Raw genomic sequence first — 16877 nt, 5'->3', positions numbered from 1 at the left:
ATTGTGCAGGTGCCACCAGTTTTTTTACTAGATTCCATAGACTTCTTCAGACCGATGTGGTCACCTCAGTCATAAGACAACTAGTTATATTTATACAATTATAAGCGTGGTATCCATTCTTTTAGACATCTGAAAGAACAGACACGATGCACACTATTATATCTATACATAGCCTAGCTTAGCATTCGGGAACTTTCTTCAGTTCAGATACACTCATATATTCAGAGCCATTCGCAGGAATATCTTATGGATACGGTGAATGAGATGGACTGCTGTAGTGAGGGTACTACTGCAGTAGTAGTGACATATGGGATTTTATGTCGGATGGGAGACGTGCCGAGGTAATCCACACAGTCGCGATGACAGGTGTCTCAGTAGTGTAGTAGTCAGTGCAACTGCTTAGAGAGCGGGAGACACTGGTTCAAATCCCGATCCAGTAAAAATTTTCTTGTGTCGCCATTGACATAATTCAACACCAACACAGCAAGAAAGCATTTAATAAAATTATCATAGTACTTTTATGTCGGAGGCATCCACATGGAACTGAAGGAGACATTCACAGCATCTAATAAACTGCTGGGACCTGCACAATGCAGAGCTACTATGTAGACATGTGTATCTGGTGATTTGCATACAGCCTTAAGATTGCTGTCATTGGGTCATCGAAACTACATGCATGGAATAATGGATTGATCATAGAAAAACATATGCTTGAGACAAGGTTTTTCACAAGAACAAATGAAAAAATTCTGAAAAACCAGACTATTTCTCCAACAGAAAATACCTGATTGGTGATATAGGTCATTCAATTTAAGGCACTCTTGAGATTATCATCTTGTTCAGCTTTCTTAAAGTAAAAATGTATTTACAATTATGCCTACACAAGTTTATCAAATGTTGGCAGTCCATCTTTCCTGTAACTTTTGCAAGCTTTGTAACAAAATTTATATCAAAAGTTTTCTGTACATGTTTACTTATCCTGTAACTACAGCTAATTGATGCATGACATAGTGCTATTGTGATGGGTTTACTGGTATGTTAATACAACTGACAGGTTTGGTTCTTAAGGTTTCAAGAAAATATAAAATTGCCATATATTATTCTGTACATGTCAGAACCATTTCAGTGTAAACATTAAAATTATGGCGAGGAGTATGCAATTTACAACATTCTTCACAAATTTCATTTTAATTTCTTTAACCAAAGAAAACTAGGTTGAACCTCTTGCACTGCCCACTTTTGTATATTATCCCTTGACTGTCACCAAGTTGCCAGCAGCCATGGCAGATGGCTCTGCTGTTACTGGTGTTGGCCTCACAGCACTTACCATGTTAAGTAATTAGCAGACATTAACATTTTTACTGAATTATTGGGCAAAAACATTCCATTAAAGGAAAATTCCTCAGACAGACATTAGAATTTTGGCTGCACTTTTTAAACATATGCCTGGTAACGAAACATTCATCACCAAGCACGTCATAACCGACGTGTTAAATATAGAAAATTAGACCAAGAAAGAAAGTCAGTAAAATAAAAATTCTTGGGGAATATTTTAATATAAAAAATAATATTTGGAACTGAATAAACAATTTTCAATTTGTCCAAACAAATTTTGCTTTTTGACTTCATTCACTTGTCAACTTCAAAACATTCATACTGGATGATTCTGGTGCATACTCATACTTCACCTGTGAAAAATAGCATAACTATTTGAAATGACTATGTACATAGTGCAGTTAATGTTATAGTTTAGTAGATATTTCAGTTACATTTTGTTAACTATATGCAATAGGATAAATGAGTCCAAAGAAACACACAAACAGTGACTTACTTTATTTATTAAGAACACTCACATTTCTACATCACACTGAGGTACCGAGTATGATGCGTTACTCATTTTTTTGCATGGCAAGTTTCCCCAGTAGACCTATAAACCATGGTACACAAACATGCACACAGAACTGTTGAACAGATAAATTTAATTCTTAGAGTACGTGTGATCAAAGCCAACATGTACACTCAACACTTCACTGTCAGGTTGCACCAAAGCACTTGCAACATTTGACTTTTCAGCCAGGGTCATTTTGCCAAAGACACTTTTTCGACTGAAGTTCTGTTTATCAGATGTTCGTTGCACTTGCACCTTCTCATTGCTGGCACTGTTTCTTGGAGTGAGAGTTAACAAGTGACAGCAAACGGTCATTTTCTTTTCCACCGTCTCTTCCATTTCAATATCTAATGAATTGACATGGTTTAGCAGGACTTTTAATTTAGCTGTCAACTGTGTTCCCTGAGAAGCAGTTGCCTCATCATTTTACTTTTTCATCGAGGACAAAATAGCAGATGCCTCCTCTATTAAAGTGGTTTCTTTATCTTTGACTGTTTTACTGAAATGTGTGTCATATGTCATTGATATGGTGTGAATGTGTTTACAGATATTCAGATTTATTAAATTGTCTGGACAATAGCAAGAGAAAATGTGAATGAAAATGTTACAAGTGCATCACAGAAGTCTGCAACTGAGGTTACATTCTAGCGCCTGTAAACTAACAGTGTATGTGATGCCACTTATCGATTGAGATTTCACATAAAATCATTTGCCATAACTATTGGCTGTGATTTGGCCTAAGTCAGTTTTTAAAAGTTTTCTATGCCATTCTTGAATTTGCTGTATTTGATGAGTATATCCACCTTGTAAAGCTTAATAATTCTTCCAAAACATTTGTCCCTTACTGATTTCATTAGTACCAGCTGCAACTTGTCCAGTTTATTATTGGTCTCGCCATCAAGGTAGCAGTACTTTGCTACTCTATGCATGGCTTCCAGATGCATGTTTGTGTTGATGTTTAAATTACGATGACAACAATACACCCAATGCTGGGGCCTGAATCCGTAATGATTTGTGAAATACATTCCAAATTTTCTTGTGTCTTCATCCTCTTGAAGCTCCCTGTCGAACAACTGTAGCAACCCACTGAACTTTTCTGCATCTGCTTCTTCTAACAGTGTACACAAAGCTTTGTAAGCTTGTTTTGGCCACCATGCACTTTCCTCAAGTTGCTTCTCCAACTGCGGTCAATATACCAGGTACATAGCAAATTGTATTCCGCCAGAACCATTACACCTGCCCGCACGCATCGAAAAAATTTGTGCATAAACACAGTTGATTTGATCACTCCTGCTTTCTCCCTGACACAAGTAAAGAACTGTGTCATTATGGCTGTATTCTCTTTATTAGAAATACAAAATGGAATACCACTTCCAAACTCGTGTATAACCAGCAATGTTGTCACTAATAATTTGTATATGTTTGTGCAATGTGTCGAGCCCACACAAACAATATTGAAACCAAATTTTGTAAGCAATTCACTTTGTACTGCTGTCGTTAACACTATCTTTGTGTCTTCACTTGATAAATTTCCCATGTTTTGACCAGCTTGTTTGTGAATCAGAACACAGTCTTTTATTCTTTCTAAAAAAAATACACTAATTTTGTCACTGGAATGGTACTCGTGAGAATCAATTACAAGTTCCCTTTTGATATTGTGAAAATCCTTCCGAGTAAGGAGGTGCAGTCTCTCTACCTCCTCAGAATGTATGGAATCTCTCACATCATCCAAAATCCTCTGGAACGTCACACCCTCAGCTATTTTACCTGCAACATTTCTACTATGAATAAAACTACAACCATAACATTAAACAAATATTACTACCTACACCTCGTGTTTCACTGTTTGCCCAATTCTGTCAAGACAAATACTGGTCGCCAGTAAGTAACGAACAGTTAACACAGTGCATCATCATTGCTGCAAGTTACGATGTTACGGTCACAAAAACAGTCATTACAACTCAAATATATAGAAATTACACCTTTCACAGATCTAAACTGTATCTGTACTTCTAATTTAAAGTGGTAGGGTATCCAGACAGCATGTGTTTAATTGGGTATAATGTACCAGGTGAAGAGTACAACAGGTGGTGGGCAAAACTTCTAAGGTCACAGCAGCACCCAATTACTACAGGGTGAATGAACTAAAAATGTCCTGCAGCAGGTATTTAGTGAAAAGTGATTACATGTGCACAACCCGAACAATAGAAATTTCCTACATACAATGAAATGCACGTCCATTCACTAACAAAGGCAATGTATTTCCTCAAACATCAGCCAACAGTTCATTACCAACATTTTATTATACACAGGCTGGCACATCGAGTCACGGCACAGTGTTAAAATTGCCAGTCAGCTCTACTCTTAAAACCAACTGTTCAGAAAACCTCCACAAGGAACATTTTCACTTTTGTCACCTCAAATTAAAAATTTATTACATTCTGAATTAGCACAATATAGTAGGTTGCCATGCAATGTGTATAAAAATATTGATTATATCAAGATATAGGAAGAAAATATCAAAGAATTATAAAATGGGGATTGATCAGTTGAAATGTCATGATTCACCCAGGAAGTTGCGATTATTTGAGTGTATGCACCCAGAAATTAGAAGACTAGAAGAAAGATACTTCATGGACATCTCTCCCAGAAACCACATAAAAAAATTAATAAAGGAATTTGTTATTATGGGAAACATGGGTGCAAGAGGAGGAACCAGGTAGCCTATTCTTGTATAGCAGTGGAGGAAACTACTGAACCAGTTATAATTACAATAGAGAAAATCTGATAAAAATTTATGAAAACTTCATGGTCAAAGAAATAGCAGTATTTTATGTATTTCGTTCTGACTCCACACCTGCATTGTGACATTAGGCAGAATTTTTGTTAGCTTAGATTTTGGTTAGGGAATGGATTTGCAGGGCAGTATCATTGTGACAGTGCATAGATTTACTGCAAATTGGCATGTACAGCACCTATTCCTTCTAGTCTGTTGATGGACAAGTATTGTCAGTGTTGTCATCTATAAACAAAGATACATCAATGTTTTATTTCAATCTCCCTTTCAGATTTACTGAGGCGCAGAAAACCAATATTCAGTTCGTTGCTGAAATGTGTTTTGAAATAAACACAAGTACACGTTCCATTTTTATCTTGGCTGACCTCAATGGCAGATGCGCAGTGGCAACCCATTTTGTTACTGCCTTGCGACTTCAGCAGCCTCTTGCCCTTTTACTGAGATACGAATATCCCAGACCTGTGACACACACACACACACAAATGATTTTGGTGCCACCCTTCACATGCTTAGCACCAGCATGCATTACAAAGCTACATCTCCCGAACTTCTCCTCTTTGGACTTCCACTTTAAAAAGTCTGAAACATCCAATATGAAAAAGTTTCTAAACAATTTACGGACAGTAAAAATAAATTTTATTAATTACACATTGTGGATTGTGACTTTAATGTCTTCTGAGACTAGGCCGTTAATACAAATAATTATTTCATATGAACTGAAAGAAACTTTGCAGTATAACATTGCACCAGAGTACTGTATGCACAAAGAACGAAATTGTATAGTTTTACGAGAAATATTCCCACTATTGAATATTAAAAACTAATTATTATATGATATTTCTTACCGTCCATTGACTGGAATGCAATCTTTTCATCCACAGTTGGAACCATGTGCTTTTTCTCTACATGTGCTCTCAAACTAGCCAATGTATTGAAGGAATAGCTGCAGTTGTCGTGTGGGCACTTAATCGTACCCTTATTTATTAATTTATTTATTCCATGTGATCGGATGGTACACAGTGTGTTACAGATGTCTGAAAATATCAGTTAACATTGTTAACATATATTAACATATAGTATCCTAATGTATTATATTGCAAAGATTTGTTAAGTTTACTTCACTCCATTGCTCAATATTTTCAATTTGACATAAACAGCAAGATTACTGTTCTTGGTATTCATTTATAGAGTAAAAACAGTGACACAACAAATATGAGTTATTGGCTTTGCTAAATTTTGTGTTGTCATCAATGGTCTTAATACTAGTGGAAAGATTGTTGAACAGTTGGAGGCCCGTGTGGAAAGCTCCCTTTTTACACAGTTGAGTGTTTGTACGTAGAACATGCAGATTTGAGATTGTCCTGGTGTTGTGTATATGTATTTCATTATTTTTTACGACTCTGGAGTCAGTTGACACTATGTGGTTTCTGAAAAATTTTAGAGCCTCGAGAATGTATAGGCAAGGCAGTGTAAGGATTTCCAACTTTCTGAAGATGGGTTTGCATGAATCTCTGGGTTTGCTCCCAGTAATAATCCTCATTGCTCTCTTCTGGATTTTGAATGTGTTCAGGGCAGTTGGAGAATTTCCCCGACTGTCACACCATATTGTAGGTGGGCTTGTATGTAAGCGTAGTACGCATTGGTTAATGTTTTCAGGCTAGCACATGATTTCAGTACACTCAGTGCATAACAGCCAGTATTAATTCTGGCATTTACCTTTCCTGTATGTGTATTCCATTTCAGGTTATCTTTTGTGAATTGTGATTTATTAGTCTCATAACATACACTTACAAATCATGTGATTGTGGTACAGGAGACACGTCAAAAGTTACAAATGAGAATCTAATATTAATTTTTAAAACTATATTTAGTCTATGTAGCAGTATCTATATTTTCTTGTTTTCCAGCATAGGTAAATATCTTTCTCGATAATGGACTTTTTCACTATATAATGCTAATTTGTGGTTGGATTCTGCTCAAATTATCAGTTCATCTTCCATGAACTCTTCTAACGAGTAATAACATTTGTGTATAAGAATTTCATGTAACTTCTTTTCTAGTATCCCTAGTTCCATGTTTAGAATGTTTTTGCCTTCAAGTTTGTTGTAGACTTCCATGCCCATGTCTGAGCATATAATTTCAATCTATGGGCAGGAAGCATAAAATTATCTTTATTCCTTGTACTTTATGGATGATCAAATTGGTTTTTAATGAACAGTTCTGGTTTGTTGTGTAAAAATATCATTAGCTCGTATATGTATAGAGAGGGGACAGTCAAAATTTTTAGTTTCTGTAATAATGGACAACATGATTCTCTTTGCTGTGCAGTCCACATATTTCTGATGATTTTCTTCTGAAGCTTCAGTGCATGAGATATATTATTGAAGCTCCTGCAGAAAATAATGCCATATCTTATCACTGACATGTTAGTAGCACTTGATAATTTATGCATGACATATGCAAAGCTACCCAGTTTGCTGCACAGGTACTCAATATGTGTGTTCCAGTTTTAATTATTATCAAGGTGTAGACCTAGAAATTTGACAGAATGCACTTCTGTTAATTCTTCACTTTTATGATTTATACTAATTTCCTGATCTTTTGACTGTTTAGCTCTGAAGTTTGTTTTTGATATGTTAAGCTTCAGGCCATTTAATTGGAACCATGACTAGCCTGTCTAATGTACCAGTGACTATCAGGAATCGTTTCTGTTTCTTCACTTTCTATCAAGACAGACATGTCATCAGCAAACAGAACGGATGGTGAATTTATGTTTAGTGGTAAGTCGTTGACATACAATAGAGAGTGAATTGGACCAAGATTCGAACCTTGCAGGACACCCTGTGTTATTGTTTTTCAGTCTGAATGGTAGTTTACACCATTTGAAGAGACGATTGTTCTTTATTTTCTGTTAGATAAGTAAGAAGTAAACCATTGAAGTACTGCACCCGTAATCCCATATTTTTCTAGTCTGTGGATTAGCAAGGATTGATTTACGTAATCGAAAGCCTTTGTTAGGTCGCAGAAAATTATGGCTACTTTATTGTTTTTGTCTAGAGCTGTGCTAATTTTTTCTATGAATTTATTTATGGCATCTGTTGTATTTTTCCCTTGCTGGAAGCCAAACTGATTGCACAAAATAATCCCCTTTTTGACAGCACTGGAAGGAGGGAGATAGGACGATAATTCCCCATATATTCTCTTGGCCCTTTCTTAAAAAGTGGTTTTATTTCCGTGTTTTAATGATTCTAGAAAACAACCTTCTTCAAATGATTTGTTGATTAATTCAGCTAGTGGAGGACTTACTATTTTGTACACTGATGTAATTACTTTCACAGGTATCCCATCCCAAACCACCTAATTTTTATTTTTTAGTGATAATGTAATGTCTTCTATTTCTTCCATTGTAATATTTCTAAATTTCATGGGAGATATATTTTTTCGACCAAGCCCATATGGACATACATTTTTATTGTAATTTGTAACATTTATGTTTGATTTTGTCACATTGATAAAGAATTCATTGAAGCGTTCCAATATTTGAGCAGGATTTACAGTGGTGGTGTTTTCATGCTTTATTTTATAAATTTCATGGCTGCCGACTTTAATGTCCAACTCTGATATAACAACAGGCCACACTGCTTTCGATTTATTCTTATGATTTGAGATTAGTTCGCTGTTAAACATTTGTTTTGCTGCCTGTACAACATTTTTGAAAACATTATAAAAATGTTTCACATATTCAATAAAAGCTAGATCTTAGTTATATTTCAGCTCTTTGTGCAGCTACCATTTCCTTGCACTAGAAATTTTTATTCCTCCTGTTAACCAAGTTAGTTCACTTGTCACTTTGGTGTTGGCACACTTAGGTGGAAAGGTTTCATTGAATACAAGAAGGAAGCTGTTTAGGAATTTTTGAAAGTTTTCATTAATTGACTTCAACCCACAGACACAAGAATTTGAAAACGATATCAGTATCTATTGGCTGGTTATTTACAGTGACAAGTGGCTGAGAGGAATTTGCATTTTCTGTTGTGTGAAAGTTCATGGAAGCTGTCTTTTTGGTGTTGATAGTTAATCTGTTGACTTTAGCCCAGTTGCTGAGTTGTTCAGTGGCCAAGTTCACAGCTTTTTGCACAGCCTCTGTATTCTTCCATTTGGGGAGTTCAGTTGTGTCATCAGCAAATATTATTGTTTTGTGTACATCTACATTCAGGCTCAAGTCATTAAAATACAGGAGGAAAAGTAGAGGTCCCAATACTGTGCCCTGTGGTATACCTTGCTTTAGAGTTTTATTACTCGATAGGATTTGCGTTATTGAGTTGGTTTGTCTGTTAGTGTATTTCATGCTGACTCTCTGCATCTGATTGGTTAGGAGTGAAGCAATCCAATTGTTTGCAATTCCTCTGATACCATAGTGTTCTATTTCTTCCAGCAATATTTTGTGGTCAACAGTGTCAAAAGCCTTTGACAGATCCAGAAATATGCCTGTTGTGTGTTGTTTTTTATCTAACAGATCTAATAGCGTATTTATGAAATCATATGTTGCAGTTTCAGTAGATTTGTTGCTTCTGAAGCCATGTTGAGCTAAACTTAATAATTTTTTTTTTTTCAGTAAAGTCCATCAGTTTTTTGTACCCTAAATTATTTTTTCAAAAACTTTAGAAAAGCCTCGTGGCTCATACCCCTGTAATAGACCTAGATGCAAGACCTGTCCCACACATCCTTCTACCACCACCTCCTCCAGTCCAGTCACTAACATCACCTATCTCATCAAAGGCAGGGCTACCTGTGAAACCAGTCGTGATTTACAAGCTGAGCTGCAACCACTGTGCTGCATTCTATGTAGGCATGACAACCGACAAGCTGGCTGTCCGCATGAATGGCCACTGACAAACTGGCCAAGAAACAAGTGTACCACCCTGTTGCTGAATGTGCTGCCAAACATGATATCCCTCATCTCAATGACTGCTTCACAGGCTGTGCCATATGCACCCTTCCCACCAACACTAGCTTTTCTCAATTGCGCAGGTGGGAACTTTCCCTGCAGTACATCCTACGTTCCCGTAACCATCCTGGCCTCTACCTTCATTAGTCAGTGTCCTCACCCCCCTCCCTGTTCCCATTCCAGCCTACACAGCCGTCATTTCACCGCCACACCCAATCTTTTAATTTCTTTTATTTCTCTCCTTTCCGCTACTTACCCCCTCCCCCCTCGGCACCTTCTCTCCTCCCCTCCATCTGAATTGCAACACTTGACTGTCTGCCACTCCCACCATACTATCCCTCCTCCCCCTTCCTGCCCCAGCCTCCTCCTTACCCCCACCCAGTCACCACTCCCACCATGCACTGGTGCTGCTGTTTGCAATGTGGTCTCAGCTCTCAGACTGCAGGTGTGTGTGTGTGTGTGTGTGTGTGTGTGTGTGTGTGTACTGCTGACCAAAGCCTTAATGGCCAAAAGCTTTAATTGTGTGAATCTTTTTATTGTGCCTATCGTGACTCAGCATCTCCGCTATATGGTGAGTAGCGACTTTTCTTATCTGGTATTGTTACATTCCATCCTGGATTTTCCATTGTTTCATTTTTGCCTAACTGTGGTATGGTATCACTGACCTGATGTCCTTCACTAAAAGCACGGGAGAGAGAACTGCCACTACCCACAGGATATTCTCTATTACTAATCAACACTCGGCACCTTCCTTAGGCTGCTGTGAATAGCCTACTGTTTGATTTTTCAAACTGAGAAATCAAACTAAATGTACCTTGGTATGTCAGCAATAATAGCTATATTCTATCTATGTTGGATGAACTTTATGACAGTTTCAGTCTTGTTCATTGTTTTCTCTGTTTGATGCCCATCTTACTTGTAGGCATATTATAATGTCATCCAGCTGTCTGAAATGAAGAACTGACTCTCATTACTAAAAGAGTAATGACTAGATATGTGAGACACCAATTTATGAAAGGTCTCTGTTATTCTCCTGTAAGTAAAAACGGCTGTATTTCCATTAATAAAGGCTTCGTTGGAACACTGACCAGTTCTAAGGAACAACTCGTATTGGTGATCAAATATGCAACACAATGTAAAAAGCTTTTTTAAGCTAATTAACAGACGCTTCAGACATTTTGTGGTAGATTTTGAATAGTTAATAAACAGTTTACTTTTATTTCAGCACCAAACATACAAAAATACTGTGTTATTCAAAGGACCAAAGAAATTTTAGCTCAAAAATAAGAAAAAATGACTATACATTTTTAGGTTATGCTTAAAATGACGTATACTTCTTTGTACAGTAATATGTCCACTTATAATGTTTTTATCTGTTACAGAGACCAAACTTTCAAATGATGTGACTTTTCTTTTAAGTGTTGGAGCCTGATTCCTTTCAGAAGCCTCGTTCTGATAGTCGCAGAGTGTAACGAGAGAGCATCCCACTGGTGAGGGTATAGAGTTAAGATGTAGACTTCAACAGGAGACCAAGCACTTCCAGACCCCTCTGCAGGGACTGCTTCTCAGAAGAACTGAAATGCAAGTTTCACGATACTGGGGATGTCTTCATGTATTCAGCAACAGTTTATGCAGCAAACAGTTCTGCTCAAGCTCAAACTGAATTTACTTGTGTAAAATTCCCAAACTAGCAGTGTTGGACCTGGGCACAGAATGTTGAATGACAAATTATAATTATTCAGTCAAAACTTCTGGAGTGGAGTGGAGTGATATATAAAGCTGTTACCTGACATTTGATCTTTAACTGCAGGAAACATCTTCAGAGAAAGAATCGACGACGTCCGAAGATATGTTTCTCACAGTTGAAGATGTAGATTCCAGCTTTGAAAGCCTACATTGTATGGAAAAACATTTCTGTCTCGTCCAGTGAGCTCGGTAGTGTGTGTGTGTGTGTGTGTGTGTGTGTGTGTGTGTGGTTTTTTGGTATTGCTTCTATATTTAGAGGGAGCCGTAATGTTGGATTCCTTTTGCTAAGTACATGTTTCCTTGAGACTGAACAATAAATACTTGAACTGGAGCTGTAGCCCCGCAGTGTTCTCACTGACTAAATTAAATTATTCTTGAATGTATCTGGGGAAATAACCTCAAGTAAGAGAAGCAGTGAGCTTCACAACATCTGTGCGTTTTGCTGTTTTCACACATTTATTTACCGGACTGAAACAGTGTGGAGTTGTGAAACATTTTGAATTTTGGGAAGGAAAAACTCTTTAGTCAATGTGAAAAACATTGAAATGCTGTCAGTGAGTTGTGTTAAATTTCAGTAATAAAAAACTGTGGCTTTATAATAGATTTATAAAATTAGTCGAACCAGCTGTTGAAACCATCTATTTTTCATTTGGTGTACATTACTTATTTTTCATCTATTTATCCCAGGAGATATATTTTCCTGTGATTGGAATGAATCGGTGTGTCATCAATAACACTGTTAAAAAATAAAAAAAAAGTTTTTGTATGGATTCAAGTTGTGGTTCTTCTGGAAATCGGTGAGCTGAATTAAAATCTATTTTCAGAATTTTTTCGAGTTTTTGAGTAATTGTGATTTTAGCTTATTAATCTTTTGTTTACTGTATTAAAAACGTTAGAATCTAGTGTTTCTAAACATTGTTAAAGACATATTTAAACCAATGAATGAACTACTCAATACATCCACTGTACATACAGGTTAAAAAATTAAACATAATAAAAAATGTATATTTTCCCACCATTGTACTTTACACTTCATACATTGTACCATTTATACTTTGCCGGCCGTAGTGGCCGAGCGGTTAAAGGCGCTACAGTCTGGAGCCGCACGACAGCTACGGTCGCAGGTTCGAATCCTGCCTCGGGCATGGATGTGTGTGATGTCCTTAGGTTAGTTAGGTTTAAGTAGTTCTAAGTTCTAGGGGACTTATGACCACAGCAGTTGAGTCCCATAGTGCTCAGAGCCATTTGAACCATTTATACTTTCCTCCTCCTGCTGCATATCCACTAATGGATGTTTACAATCACATTTGCCCAGTCTCCTCTATCTTTTCCAGCATGGATCAAGTCGTTGGCATTTCTTATTCCTGTCCACTGTCTGATGTTGCAGAGTCACGACATTTTTCTCCTGCCAGTTCCTTTTTTGCCTCCAATCTTCCCCTTGATTATCAATTCAAGCAGGTGATACCTTTCATTTTGTATCACATGGCCTAAGTAAGCTGTTTTCTTACGGTTGATTGTGGTTAGCAGTTTGCGGTCTCTTTTTACTACTCTACTAGCCGTGATGGCCAAGCGGTTCTAGGCGCTTCAGTCTGGAACCGCGTGACCGCTACGGTCGCAGATTCGAAACCTGCCTTGGGCATGGATGTGTGTGATGTCCTTAGGTTAGTTAGGTTTAAGTAGTTGTAAGTTCTAGGGGACTAATGACCATAGAAGTTAAGTCCCATAGTGCTCACACAGAATTCTTCAATGTAACCAAATCTCAAATGCTTCTAATTTGTTCAGCGTTCAATTTCAATGTCCAACTTTCCATGTCATACAAAAGCACTGACCTGACCACATGTAGTTCTTCATATATGTAACTCTGAGGTTAAGATCAAAGTTAGTGCCAGTGAACACTTTAAGTTTCGTGAATGCACTGCAGGCGTTCTCTGTTCTGCATCTAATTTCCATGTCCGATGGCCAATTTTCCCACAACTACATCCCCAAGTAGCTGTTCACCCTGTCTGTGGGTTGATTATTATGCTTGAATTCTGCATTTTGAGCTCATCTGAATTGCGAGTGACTATCATAAATTTGGTCTCTTTGGTATTGGGACCCTTATTCCTGCTGTGTTCTCCCACTGTAGTCAGAAGATCTTGGAGATCTCTCTCTCTCTCTCTCTCTCTCTCTCTCTCTCTCTCTCTCTCTCTCTCTCACACACACACACACACACACACACACACACACACACACACACACACACACACACACACAAAATCACCTCTCAGCTCTCTCAGACTGCAGGTGTGTGTGTGTGTGTGTGTGCAAGTTACATTTACGCGTGTATGTGTGTGTGTGTGTGTGTGTGTGTGTGTGTGTGTGTGTGTGTAGCGGGGGGGGGGGGGGGGGGGTCTACTGCTGACATAGGCCTTAATGGCCGAAAGCTTTTATTGTGCGAATGTTTTTGTTGTTGTGCCTATTGCGACTCAGCATCTGCGCTATGTGGTGAGTAGCAACTTTCCTTCTCTGGTATTGTTACATTTCCTCCTGGATTTTCCATTGTTCAATTAAATTAAGCAACGAATGTGTGTGGGAGATGCAAATCTTAATAACAGAAACAAATGTTTTTAAGAGTCATCAGGCACGTTCCCTCTCATGTTTCAGTGTATATTTTCAATTTGTTTTGCGGTGTGTAGCAGGTGGCAGCCCAAACAAGTATTGCTCATCACATCTTTCATGTGATGCCCAGAGCCAAATAAAATTATTTTTAAAGTAGAATTTTTATTGCACATTCAATGAAGCATTTGCAAATTGATCTAGTGCAATATTTGTTTAACCTACATTTGTTAATAGTGTCAGTAAAACAGGAAGAATAACCAGTACTTCAGCAGCAACTCATTTGCTGCTCTGGCCCCATGCTTCTACTGTTTACAACTGCAGTACTCAGTCACTGCTGCAGTACTGGTCATTCTTCCCGTTTTTACTGACACTGTGAGACTCGTACCGCAAACAGGTTACTTCCAGTGTAAATTTATGTATGTGCAATTACAGCAATTTATAGGAAAAATCAAAGTTATTTGTTAATAAGCTACATTAAGAGCCAGTGAAAGTGTTTTCATTTTGGTCTCTGTCCATTTTCTTCAATAGTATTGTTAGGATGTTAATCCTCCTAGGGTCAGTAAATTTTTAATTATCTTGAATGTTTGGAATGGTGTGTCCTTTTTGATCCACGTGAGTGGCAGTTCCAAATTTAAAGTTTTTGTTTGTTGCTTGAATGTAACACTTATGAAAATAGAATGATGACTATTATGTTGAACAGCTATTACACAAAACATTTGCAACTATGAAAATAATAATTCCCATTTATTTTTGTACCCGTTGTTTGGGTTCCTTGTGTCAACCATTGCTGTAACAACATGATGCCATAAGCACATTGGAAAATCACATCTCCGTTATTTTCAAAGCTCACTTTCTCAAAATATATGGCTTTCTGTCTCCGAGTGAATTGTGTACTTTTTACTCCAGTCTAAATTTATTTCTTGAATGTAATATGTATGAAAATAGTATGATTACAGTTATATTGATCAAGTGTAATGTTTGTCTTTACATTAGTGCATTAACTTACTTCCAATGTACCCGGCATAAAGTAACTATAGGTCTATATGACCCCAGTTGTACTCAGAGAGAGAGAGAGAGAGAGAGAGAGAGAGAGAGAGAGAGAGAGAGAGAAATCCTGGTATTAGGAGGGTTAAACAGTGCATTGCTTGTGTTTTCTGTTTGAATAAGAATTCCTTGTTCAGAGAACTGACTGACTGCTGATCCATGTTGTGTTTAATTTGTGTGAAAAGCACAGGGACATCTGCAGTAACCATTCTTTAGATAGCTCCAGTTGCTTGTTTAGAATGTACGGAGACAAAGTTAGGCTGTAAGTGTATATTTCTAGTTATTCTAGGAGATTCATTTTCTTGCATATGTTTGTTGTATATTACATTCATAGGTTATCTTGAATGTTTGGAATGGTGTGTCCTTTTTGATCCATGTGAGTGGCAGTTTCAAATTTACATAAATTTTGTAACCGAAATGCATTTGTGTTACAGAAGTTGTACAAAAATTTCTGCCAATCTGACCAAGATACTCAATCAATCTTAAATATTAATAATTTTTCAAGACCAGATTCTTACATTTTTAGTGATTTTTGTTTGTTTACTGCTGGTAAATAGTTTGGCTCTTGTGCCATGGCCATAAATTCTGCTGTTTGTGTAATAATTCACCAATATATATTCTGTCAAAAATTTTGGCAATTAAGTTGTATGAGATTACATCTTGAACTTTGTAGTCCAGGCAACAGTGTATTAATGTTTAGCAGTTCCCTTTTCTGTCACAAACAATTGTTGAAGATGAATGTCTTGAGGTGATGATATGAAGGCAACGTCACCTGTGGATTTATTTAGAGTGCTCAACTATAAATGAACTACAGATCATGAGAATTTCCACTGTACAATAGGCTGATGAGCTACAGTTGTTTTGTGTGTCTTTTTGTGAAAGACCACTTCTTTTGAACAATAAAATTCAAAAGATATTGTACACTGCTCAACTAATGTGAAGTGAAATGGTTCACTGAAATTTTGTACATGTAGTTACCAGGTACTGAAAAATAATAATTTACGTTAAACTTAAAATAACCTAAAAGTTCTCAGTGATGTTGAGCCAGAGTTGTGGAGTATTTTTTAAAAAAGCAAACCGCTATTTGACAATGTATTACCATGTTCATCTTCTGTACTGTCTAGATTTTGGCTGTTACCCCATTATCAGGTAAAATACTAAAAGTTGCAAGACCATTATTTTGTTATATCTGTTAAAAAGCAGCCCAAAGCAGGTAAACAAGACATGACATTTCATTTTTTTGAAAAACAAAACTTTAAATTAATTATTAAGTAAAATTACCTGTTTTGGCTTGTGTTTGATACATAGTAGACTTCATTATCTAAATTTACGGTTACGGTGCTTGTAAAAGAAGTAGGCCCTAACGTTCATGTGAAACTCCTAACAACATAAGAAATTTGATCATGTGACATAGTTAATTGTTTATATATTTTGATATGTAAATGCTTATTGTTTAAGAATAAATGAAGTTGGGGATCAATTCCTCAATCGAATATACCATAGTGTTTAAAATACCTTGTGCACTATGTACCAATTAATGTCTAAATACAGGCTAACCTTTCTCAATGTATATGCACTTCTCTTACAGCCATCTTACTGATACTATTACTGTTTCTGTGCTTGGGTGAGTTTTATGCAAATGTATAATATGGGTGAAATCAGATCAAAACAATACATTTTTGTGTAAAAAGAATGAGATCTGTACACACAGGTATCAAAACTGGATGAGTTTACAAATTTCAGAAAAAACATTTCGATAAGTACAATTATTTGTCAGTGTAAATGTGCAGTTTTCGTTTGTTAAATAATCCTTAATAATGTCCTGTTCATTTTACATCCAGTAGCTCTTTCGAATT

Source organism: Schistocerca cancellata, chromosome 12, assembly GCF_023864275.1.
Source record: "Schistocerca cancellata isolate TAMUIC-IGC-003103 chromosome 12, iqSchCanc2.1, whole genome shotgun sequence".
NCBI classification, from domain to species: domain Eukaryota; kingdom Metazoa; phylum Arthropoda; class Insecta; order Orthoptera; family Acrididae; genus Schistocerca; species Schistocerca cancellata.
The sequence above is the reverse complement of the archived record's forward strand: the minus strand, read 5'-3'. Positions refer to the sequence as shown.